Source organism: Benincasa hispida, chromosome 2, assembly GCF_027475165.1.
Source record: "Benincasa hispida cultivar pf3 chromosome 2, pf3_genome.v1.1, whole genome shotgun sequence".
Classification (NCBI taxonomy): domain Eukaryota; kingdom Viridiplantae; phylum Streptophyta; class Magnoliopsida; order Cucurbitales; family Cucurbitaceae; genus Benincasa; species Benincasa hispida.
The window spans coordinates 32,374,017-32,386,127 of NC_143479.1; the positions used below are offsets into that span (position 1 = coordinate 32,374,017).

Genomic DNA, 12,111 nt, shown 5'->3' on the forward strand with positions numbered 1-12,111 from the left:
AAAATGAGTGAAAAATAGAGATTTTTTCTCTGATAATTCTATAAATTTGGAGGAAATAAAAGTGAAATTGTTGAAGAAATGTAGTGACATTCCATTGGCTGTTACGATGATGGGGTGATTTAATTAAAAAAATTCATGTCATAGTAAAAATATAGAGCAACAATAGGAAGAAGAAGAAAAAGAAGAAGATGATAATGAAATTCAAGGAGAAAAATTAGCTAGGATAAAAAATTTTGATTTCGCTTTAGTTTCTCATTTTATTTAAACATATTTCTACAAGAAATGTAATGAGTTAATTGTTGTTCATTGCCCAAAAAAGAAAGAACGTAAGAAAGAAAGAAAGAAAGAAAGAAAGAAAAATTTTAAAAATTAAAGAAAAATTGAAATCCATATTTTATTCAAACAAATATGTGTAGAATTATTGAATAAAAAAATTTCAAAACAAAAATAGTAATCATAAAAGTATATTATTGAATAAAAGAGTTTAAAAAAACTGCATCAGCTGATACCTAGATATATGAACTCTGCACCCCAAACACAGACATATGAACTCCACAGATAGATGAATTCTACAGACATATGAACTCCAGACATCCTATCTCAACTCCGTATCCCAAACAACTCCTAAGTGATTTTACTGAAACTTCATGTAATTATCAAAGTCCTATCCCTATTAAGTACTAACAAAGTAAAATAATAACATATTTAGGCCTTTTAAATGTGTAAGAACAAACGTAAGGTAAGACTAACAAATTTAAGAAAGAGTTAGTACTGCATTCTTACGTGCCATGACATTTACTGAAGTCTATAACAACTTGTGTGACATTGGCTTTCTCCAATGCGTTCTACAAAATTGTCGAGTTACTTAAACATTTTCTTTCCATCCTTCACATAAGATGAAGCATCGATAGACTCAACAAACATGGTACCTTTAGGACTATTAACTAAAAAGTTAATTAATGTCCTATCTCTTCTATCTGTCCATCCATCAGCCATAATAGTACATCCAACTTTGGCCCACTCTACCTTATGGTTTTTCATCAACTCATTTGTGGCTTCTAATTCCTTTTTGTATTGAGAGGTATTCCCGCATCATAAAATCATCAAGCAATTCTTTGGATGGTGTGCCCCCTCATTTCCTTTTTGTATGCCTCATTCATCATAATCTGTTTTCCCTTTTCTTTGTCATTCTTTCTATTTTTCACCACATTTTCTGGGTTCGGTGTAAAATATGCATCCATTAGACCTTTTGTCTTGGCTTTTTTGAAGCCGGTGCCACTCTTTTATTCGAATTACTCATGCACACTTCATCTTCGTCCTCGTCTTCAATACCATAGTTTTCCACATCAATGTCTACAATCAAATTTCTTTCATCTTTAATCTTCTTTTTCTTACATATACTCTTTTATCTCTTCCTTCACATGATCTAGACATTTTCTACGTGTCGTAGCATTTCTATAACCACCAAAAAGGTGTTGTTTCATTCTAAAAACTCCTCCTTTTGTTACTTTTAAATAAAATCCACACACTAATGTATTAACATCTTTATCATTTTGCAATTTTGCATATTTCCATGCCGGATCCTTTCTTATACTGTCCTATCTAATTATTAGAAACTTAACTTGATTAGTAACTACCTTAAGAAATTGCTCACAAAAAGTTAGGATTTGGGAGCCAAGATGTACCTGAATTTTGATGACGGCTGCTGTTTTGTAGAATTTTCTTCTCTGTTTTGAAGCCTTTGTTTTTTTTGACAAAAAAAAGATTCCAATGTGGTAGCGAAGTACTGGTGGCTGGCAGCAAAAAAAAAATAGGACTTTCTTTTCTTTTCTTTTCTTTTTTTTTTTTTTAAGAAAAACAAGGCTGGACACCGGCACGTATGTCACACTTTCTGTTTTTTGAAGAAAAAACAGAACTGGACATGTCACACTCCCTGTTTTTTAGAGACTTTGATTTGAAGAAGAAGAAGAAAGTAACTAAAGTTTGGAGGAGAGATAGATCTGAAGTTTTTTTTTTTTTTTGAAGAGACCATGAATGAAGGAGAAGAAGAGAGTCTGAATTTTTATTTTTATTTTTTTATTTATTATTATTATTATTATTTTTTTTTTTTTGAAGAAACCGTGAATGAAGAAGATAGGCCGCAATTTTGACCATTAAGGTATTGTATGTTAACTTGGATGCATTTCGAGTTTGTCATGATCATGGATTTGTTAGGAATCTTGTAAGATAAATATTAGAAATATTTTTAGGATTGCCGAGGCATATTTGTCATTTGTTAAGGAGTTAGTTATTGAAGAGTGGCTTTGAATAGAGCAAGCAAGGAGGGTGAAGAAGACAGTTTTCTGGACATAGTTTATGTGAAAATCCATGTCTCTCAAAGTATTTGGCGAACTTGTAGTTTTCCTTCTTAACACTATTAATATTTCCATTAATTTTTAGTTCCGATCAGAATGGTTCCACTAGAAATTTTATGTTTATAAACCTCTTCCTATAGTGTTTATGTGTTGGAAAAGAAGTTAAAGTCTTGTGTATAAAATCCTGCTTTTTGTCAATATGTTAATATCTGGTGGGCCGTCCAGTTGGAAGGATTAATTAATGAATTATTAGGTATGAACTCTACAGGGTTTATCAAGTACACGTATGGAGTATTAGAGATGCAACCAATTTTCTATGTAATTGTAGCTGTAAATATTATTCTTAATCAACAAGAAGATTTTCCATTTTAAAGGATAATTTTGTTCAATTATTCATGGTTCTTTCATAAAAAAAATATATCTGATTTGACCATGTTTGTATGCTTGCTCTATTTATGATCTTCCTGCCTCCCTCCCTCTATTTCTTTTTGTTTTCTTTTTCCTTTTTTTTTCTGAGTCTGTGCAAGTTCTTCAAAGCACTATGAAAAAACTATAGATTCATGAATCTTTTGCTTTCCTATTATGGTGCAAAAGATGATCTCTCAGGTTTTAGTGCTGATCTTGGCTGTTGATGTCTTATCCAGAAAATTCTCAGGTAGCTAATGCACGATTTCAAGCTGCTGGTGCAATTCGAGATGCTGCTATTAGAGAGTGGAGTTTTCTTACTGCTGATGTCAAGAGAACTTTAATTAGGTCATTTTTTACTTCTATGAATACTTTACTTTTTGCTTTCGTGTTTCATTGCAATATGTTTCTAAAACTGCTAGGCGCACTGGAAGGACAAAAGGAATTGTTAATTTACTTGTGCTATCTTGGCAATGGTTTGGGGCACTTGGTGGTAGATAAATGCAAAACAGTTGGGAGGTGTGGGATTTAGAAACAAAATATTGGGGTATGACAGAAGAAATTTGAAGGAAGAGGAGCAGAGTGAGATGAGTTTGGTTTTGGAAATGATTAGTTCTTGAAATGGTCATTTCTTGGTTCGATCTCTAGTTCATAAATTGCATGAAGATGATGGCCTTCTGGATTTAATTTGTTTTCAAAGATTTGGGAATGAACTCCCTCAAAAAGGGTAAGATCTTCATTTAGTCTGTTTGTTTGAAGAGCTTCAATTTGAAGATTAATGTCCGTTGTGTGGCTTAAAATCATTCTCAATGTTCGTCAAGTTTGGTGGATGCCAAAAATTTGTTTCATATGGTTTCCTTATAGGAGTTTGTGGAATCAACCATCTACTGGATTTGATGGGGCTATCATGAGTAACATCATTTAACTAGTAAAAGTGTCAAATAATTGTTATCTGGGAATCAACCACCCTTGATTGGCTTTGTGTCACTGAGGCATGTGAAAGAAGTAAAAGAAACTATAGGGGATTATGATTAAACCTATGGTGGCCTGGTGTCAGACGACGCCTGGCCACCTGTGTACGATATCAAGATTTTATGAGTTTTTCTTGATAATTAAATGTGCTTGGGTAAGATAATTGTCCTGTAGCATGCAGCTGGTTTGAATACTAATAGTTATTGTAAAAGAAAAATTGTTATGTATTCATTGAAATGGAAAGAAAGCAAGGAAGCTGTGAATTAATACTGTAAACTAATTTGTGGAATATGTGGCTGGAAAGGAATCAGAAGTGTTTAACACGGTGGTGCTCGGAGGAAGGGTTAGCTTGTGCTAAGCTAATTGTTCTTTGTGGGTATCATATTTTCTTTGATTGCTCCTATATTCATCATATCTTGGATCAAGCTTCTCAGAATTTTCAACTTACTTTGGGTTTTCTCCAATACTTTGAAAAAGCCATTGTTTTGCAACTTCTTTTGGATTTTCAATTGGCTCCATTGTCGACTTTTCTCTGGATTAATGTTGCTAAAAGCTCTTTAATCAGAATTTTGGTTGAACAAAAATCGGAGAATATTTCGGAATTCTCCTATTTCTCACTTCAGTGGTTTTTCCGTTGGTTTTTATCATGGTGTATTTTGAGTATTCACATCTTTTCATTTACTTTATGAAAAGTTCCTTTTTTGTAAAAAAAAGGATCTTAAGATAGGGAGTTTGAGGGACATTCTAAGTAAGTATTATAATTGGGAGCTTTTTAAATAGCTTTGTATGGGTTGTTGATAACTTGTAGAAATACAAGTTATTTATACTGTTTTATTTAGATATTGCGGCTAAAAGAGAGAAAAGTTGCGTCGATTGTATGGAAATTAGCTAAGAAATGCAAGAATTATGAATTATCGTAAATACACCCACTGACACTATTGCGATGGTAGAAAAGAATGTTTCCATTCTGTTTTACAGGAAATCAAGTCACCACATGCGTTAATGGCTCAAGATAAAAAGAACAACGCATCTCCGTCGCATTATGCCCGTCAACCAATAATGAAGAGACGATCAACGCAATGACGGTGCATGCGATAATCGATCCAGAGCTTAACTTCCACCGCATGCAGTAATCAAAAACAACACTGCATGCTGACAAATGATCGAAGATGCAAAAGAGCAATGCAATTGCAGAGGATTTAGACACATGTACAGCTAACCGTTGTGCATTTCTGATGGGATTGATTGCATAACAGAGAAATATTCATTCCACCATTTCTGGAGCTGCCTTAACAATAAAGTGGGGTCCACACTGCAGAGAGTCAAAGGTGAGCCTATAAATAGCCTTGGCCATTCCATTGCAAAATATACTTGATACAGGCATATTTTGATATTTGTATATTGAGAGAGAGTCTAGTCTGAAGAGCCTGATTGGAGAAGATTCGGGAAGAATTAAGAGACAAGGCCGAGAAGTTAGTCTTAGGACAAACCCTTTCAATCCCCACCGTTTAAGCTCTGTACCAAGGTCACTTCTACTGGACGTGCAAGCCTTAGAGGGAAGCTCTTCTATCCATTCAATCAATTTGCCAGCAAGCAAATCAACCGTCCAGATCTGTGTCAAGACGTTGACACTCTTTTGTATTTGTTTCGATCTCTTTATCATCAATTGTATTCACCTTCTTAGTCTATCATTCACACCATGTATCAGACGGTAAATATTAGTATTGAATGTCATGATCATTTTCATCTCCATCTTTCTGCCTATTTCCGTTCTTCCATGAATCGCTTTCTCCACGATGTTTTCTTAATCCCTTGGTAATTAATAAGAATTAAGCAAGTAAATTAATCTGTGCTAAAGAAATAAATATGTTTAGCTAAAGCATGCTAGACGACATCTTCACCTGTGAGAGCAGAAGTGAAGATGCCATTCCTCCTATTGAGAGAAGGCTGGAAGAATACGTTAACTAAAGCGAGAAGTACTTCCAGAGATTGAAGCAACCTTGCATTCATTATGTTCATCCCTGTTTCACCACGGAGATGTGGGAACGCAGCCGATCACCGAGAGGTGTACGCCAAGCGAAAGCAGAACCTTAGTTATATCTTTAACGCAATAAATGAACTTGCGATGTTTATACTAGTTATCCTTTCTGTTTCTGTTTCATACATAAAGACTTGCCACCGTATAACATGATCCTTTGTATAATCTTCACAGTCAGTTTCAAACTCAGTATCATGTATCAGTATTCTGCATCTTGTATCATAATAGCTTAGGTTTACTTTTATCGCACTTTATTTTATTATCGCAACTTTACTTTACCGCACAATTTTACTTTATTGCAATTTAAATACCTGTACACATACACTCTTTATTAATTGTAAAACCGGTCGCATATATCACGAACGTAACGCATTAACTAAGCAATCCCTGTGTTCGACCTCTGATCACTCCGAGAAGCTTGCAGTGGAATTATACTTGGATTCAATGCAAGGAAACTTGTGACAACGCATAGCATACTACAAACATTTCATTAATAACACGTACATCTAGAAGTAGTATGGCATAAAGTGTGCATGAGCAATCATTCATCCATGTGTTGCGTGACATAAGATAAAATTTTATGTTTACAAGTTTATGGCAACATGAGCTTGTAGCGCATTATCATGCATGCACATTATAGCACATCAATTCCAAGTCGCTCGGAATTTCAAGACCCATGGTTGAGGAGAACGTGAGCTTTGAGATAAGACCGATTATGCTGCAGATGATTAAGAATGTGGGGCAATTCAAAGGATTACAAGGAGAAGACCCGCATGCTCATTTGACGAGCTTTGTAGACATATGCAGCGCATTCTCTATGCCTGGTGTGACTCAAGAAGGACTTAGATTATATCTCTTCCTGTATACACTGCGGGATGAAGCAAAGAGGTGAGCTCAGTCGTTAGAGCCAGATGAGATTAACGGATAGGATCAGTTGGTTAAAAGATTCATGAATAGATTCTTCCCTCCAGCCGTCAACGCAAGGAAACGGAGGGATGTGTTGAATTTTGAACAAAAGGGGTATGAAACTTTGAGTACTGCCTGGGTGCGTTTCAGACAATTATTGAAGAGTTGTCCGCATATTGGGATTCCTGATTGCAAAATGGAGACTTTTTACAATGGCTTAGATCAACCAACGCAAGCAGTTGCTGATGCCTCCGCAGTAGGAAGATTAATGGGCAGATCGTATACAGAAGCCAAAAGCATCCTAGATTGCATCTCGCGACATTCAAATGAATGGTTAGATACCGAGTTCGAGGAAAGAGGTCTGGATCAAAGAGAGCAGAAGATGCCATTGTACCAGATGATACAATGAGCACACTGGTAGAATAGATGACCACAATGACCTCGCTTCTTTAGACTATGGCTAATCAACAAAGACATCTCTCTCAAGGTTCAGCGCAAGTTAATGTGTTGACACATGTGGCCGCAATGAATTGTGTTAAATATGGAGAGGGACATTCAGTGGAAGTCTGCCCATGGAATCAACAGCCCGTATACTCTGTCTACAATGAACCGTTTGGCAACACCTATAACCCTTGTTGGCAGAATCACCCAACTTTAAGTTGGGACGAGAATCACAACCAGGGGAGCCACAATTTTCATCAGAACAGTTATCAAGGGAATCGAGGCAACCCTCTGGTCTTCATTAATCCGGACTATAGCCCAGGTAATTCTCAAAGTATACCACCCAATGACCAACCGTTCTTATTAGATACCTCTTGCAGTACCTCATCTCTGGAGACGTCATTGAAACATTATATCGAAAAGAGCGAGGCAATTAGACAATCGCAAGCTGCCTCCCTTAGAGATTTGGAAGAGCAGATTGAACAGCTTGCGATTGAGTTGAAGAATAAAGCGCCTGGTACACTGCTTAGCAGTTCAGGAGCATCGGGGCCATGAGGTAAAGAGCAATGTCAAGCAGTGACATTGAGAAGTGGTAAAACAACAACCCCTATGCCACCAGTACCAGATTCAATAACAAGACCAGTGGATTTAACTGTCGATGATTACCAATCAACCAGTAATGGCAAAATTACCAGTTCAGAAGTAAGTACATCTACAAGAGATGAATCTCATCAAGACTTCAATTCTAAATCAACGCAACCTTCAGTCACCACAACACAGCAAGCATAGAACCTCAACGAAGAACCAACTAAACAAGAAGTACGATGGGTTCCTCCACCTTTCCCGTCCAGGCTGAAGAAGAAAGATAATAGTAAGCAATTTCAGAGGTTCCTGGACATTCTCGACAACAACACATCAATATTCCCTTAATAGAAGCTCTAGAAAAGATGTCGCGCTATGAAAATTCCTCAAGGATATACTTGCCAACAAAAGAAAGATCGGGGAAAATGAAACAGTTGCGTTAACATATGAATGCATTGCACTACAACATTCCCACTAAAATGAAAGATCCTAAGAGTTTTACATTGCCCTTCTCAATAAGAGGGAAGAAGATCAAAAACCCGCTATGCGATTTAGGGGCGAGCATAATTCTAATGCCCTTGTCGATCTTCAAGAAGCTGAATATTGGCAACGCAAGACCAACCGCGATCACAGTTGGCCGATAGATCGATAACGCATCCCGAGGGCAAATTAGAGGATGTACTCGTGCAAGTGGATAAGTTTATCTTCCCTGCAGACTTTATCATATTAGATTACGAAGTTGACAGAGAAGTGCCTATCATCTTGGGTCGCCCATTTCTTGCAACAGGGCGAGCACTAATCGATGTACAAAAAGAAGAACTCACCATCAGGGTTGACGATCAGCAAATGAAGTTCAATGTTCTCAATGTGTTGAAATACCCAAGTGATATGAGGAATTGCCAATATGTTGAGGAATTGCGGGAAGAGCCTTGGCACAGGCCCTTAGAAGTGTTGGAGGAAGAAGATTTTGGAATTGGCGCAATGTGGGACGAAAATTGCGCTGCAATATAAGTTGAATCAAATTTTGAACCACTCAAGTTATCTGAACGAACATCGCAACACACTAAGCCATCCTTAGAAGAACCACCCGTGTTAGAGTTGAAACTGTTGCCTGTGCACCTCAAGTATGCTTACTTAGGAGGTAATAGCACGTTACCTGTTATCATATGTGCCTCGTTGAGTAAGGAGAAGGAAGATGCACTCATCCAGATCCTGAAGAACAACGCAAAGGCTTTAGGATGGAACTTGGCAGACATTCGAGGAATCAGTCCCTCGTATTGCATGCACAAGATTCGTCTGGATGATGGAAAAACGGGATCGATAGAAAGGCAATGTCGCTTGAACCCTGCCATGAGCGAGGTTTTGAAGAAAGATATAGTGAAGTGGCTAGATGCAAGCGTCATCTACCCGAGCCCAGTGCAGTGTGTTCCGAAGAAAGGGGGGATGACAGTCGTCACCAATGACAAGAATGAATTAATTCCGACAAGGACAACTATGGGGTGGAGAATCTGTATGGATTACAGCAAGTTAAATTTGGCCACTAAAAAGGACCACTTCCCACTCCCGTTTATTGATCAGATGTTAGACAGGCTTGCTGGGAATGAATTCTTCTGTTTTCTTGACGGCTACTCGGTACAACCAAATTGCAATTGCGTCGGAGGCTCAAGATAAGACAACCTTCACGTGCCCATTTGGCACGTTTGCATTCCGTCGCATGCCGTTTGGACTCTACAATGTGCCAGGTACTTTCCAACGATGTATGATGGAGATATTTTCATATTACTTGGAGGAGTCAGTCGAGGTATTCATGGATGATTTTTCAGTTTTCGGCAATAATTGTGACTTCTGTTTATCTAACCTTGAGAACGTCTTGAAGAGATGTGTGGAAACTAATCTTGTTCTAAACTGGGAAAAATGCCACTTTATGGTTGAAGAATAAATTGTACTGGTTCATAAAATATCGAAGGTAGGATTGGAAGTTGATTAGGCGAAAATCAACGCAATTTTCAAGCTACCTCCACTAGTAAACGTGAAAACACTTAGGAGTTTTCTGAGACATGCTGGGTTCTATCGAAGATTTATTCGCAACTTCTCCCAGATCACAAGGCCCCTAAGTGCGCTCCTTGAAGCTAACCGTGAGTATGATTTTGATGATGTGTGCACTGAAACATTCCAAACATTGAAGAATTCACTCATCACCGCACCCATTCTGATTGCACCTGGTTGGACGCAACTATTTGCGTTGATGTGTAATGCTAGCGGGTATGCTATGGGCACAGTTTTGAGTCAGTGCAAGGACAAGGTTTTGCATCCTATCTACTATGCGAGTAAAACGTTGAATGATGCACAGGAGAATTATACAACCACAGAAAAGGAAATGCTAGCAGTGGTATTTGCACTGGAGAAATTTCAACAGTACTTAATCGGAACAAATGTTGTGGTGTATACTGATCACTCTGTGATCAAATATCTAATGACGAAGATGGATGCGAAACCGAGACTGATACGGTGGGTGTTGCTCCTGCAAGTGTTTGACCTAGAAATCAAGGACCGGAAGGGCACTGAGAACCAAGTCACTGATCATCTGTCAAGATTGGAAAATTGCGAGGTTCAGGAGAAAGAAAGAGACATTGAAGAAAGATTCCCCGATGAGCTGCTGATGTTGGTAGGCATTAATATTCCCTAGTATGCGGACATTGTGAACTTCATAGTTTACGGCCAAGTACCAGAGGACTATATTTACCAGCAAAAGAAGAAACTGAGACATGACGTCAAATTTTGTTTCTGGGATGACCCATTCCTATATCGACTTGGACCTGATCACATTTTACGTCGATGCATTCCTGAGCATGAAGTCACGCATGTTCTGGAGCTTTGTCACGAGTCCCCTTACGGAGGACACTTTGGGGGGCAGCGGACCACTGCAAAGGTCCTATAAAGTTACTATTTCTGGCCAACACTGTTTAAGGATGTCCATGCCCATGTTGCTTAGTGCGATAAATGCTAGAGAACGGGGAATATGTCTAAAAGAAATGAAATACCTTTGACGTCAATCTTGGAGGTCGAATTATTAGATGTATGGGAAATCGACTTTATGGACCCATTTCCACCATCAGAAGGTCATCATTACATCCTGGTCGTGGTTGATTACGTATCAAAATGGGTTGAGGCCATCGCATGTGCGAAGAATGATGTGTCCACAGTGGCGAAGATTCTCAAGAAGAATATCTTTGCCCGATATGGAATGCCACGATGAAGGCTCCCACTTCATCAACTGCATAATCACCAAACTGTTGACTAAATTTAACGTCAGCCATAGAGTTGCAACCGCTTATCACCCACAGACTAATGGGCAAGCAAAGGTTTCTAACCGAGAGATCAAAACTATCTTGGAGAAGGTAGTCAGTACCTTTAGGAAGGATTCGTCACCCAAACTCGATGAAGCGCTGTGGGCATACAGGACTTCCTATAAAATGCCAATTGGCATGTCCCCATATGCCCTGGTCTTCAAAAAATCTTGTCATCTGCCTCTCGAGTTGGAGCACAAGGCGATGTGGGCATGCAAGAAGCTGAACTTTGATCTAGCAAGTGTGGGGAAAGTCTGGAAATTGTAATTGAACCAGCTGGTTGAATGGCGAAGGGACACCTATGAAAATGCCAAGATCTATAAGGAGAGAACTAAGAAGTGGCATGACGACCACATAAACAACCGGACATTCATCAAAGGTCAACAGGTACTATTGTTTAACGCACGTTTTCGATTGTTTCTAGGGAAGTTGAAATCCTGTTGGTCTGGGCCATTCCGGATCAAGACTATCTTTCCCCACGGCGCAGTGGAACTGACAACTGAAGACGGAAACAACGCATTTAAAGTCAATGGTCAACGGATTAAGCCTTATTACGGGGGCGATGTGGATCGACACATGGGTACCATTGACTTGGGCAAGCAGGATTAACCGCTTGCGGGAGATGCTATTGCGGTAATTCTGAAAACTTCTTCCAATCAGCATCCCTATCTCTATATTTAATTGCTTTCTTTACAGCTTTCATTTACTGCTTTCTAAATTGTGTTATTTATTACTTATTAGAATTAGCCTTTAATGCTTTATGTATTTTCCTTCAAGTTAATTCATTAGTGTATTTTCATGTCATGTTTAATTCCTTTAATTCGTAGGCATTAGTAGCGATGTTCTTAAACTTTTTGTGAATGATTGGATGATACGTTGAACAACACAAAGTCTTTTCAACTTGCATTATTGATGAATTAAAAAAAAAAGGAAAATAAAAATTGGTATGTAACATGATGATGGGTGCATTTCATGATAACAGATACACTTTGCATCCATTACACCCAAATGCATTGCGTTGAGGGGGGTGTGTTGCGCTCGTATGTGTTCTTTGCCTGTCCTTAGC

The 12,111-nt window shown here is 38.2% G+C and overlaps 1 long non-coding RNA gene and 1 pseudogene across 1 annotated transcript; one reads left to right on the top strand and one right to left on the bottom strand.

The window, feature by feature from the left end:
* Positions 1-779: 779 nt before the first annotated feature.
* LOC150037827 (uncharacterized) lies at positions 780-11,015 on the bottom strand (annotated as a pseudogene).
* LOC120069409 (uncharacterized) lies at positions 2,180-5,483 on the top strand. The gene is made up of 2 exons (XR_016527554.1): positions 2,180-2,672; positions 2,999-5,483. It is a non-coding gene; the product is annotated as an uncharacterized LOC120069409 (long non-coding RNA).
* Positions 11,016-12,111: the final 1,096 nt, after the last annotated feature.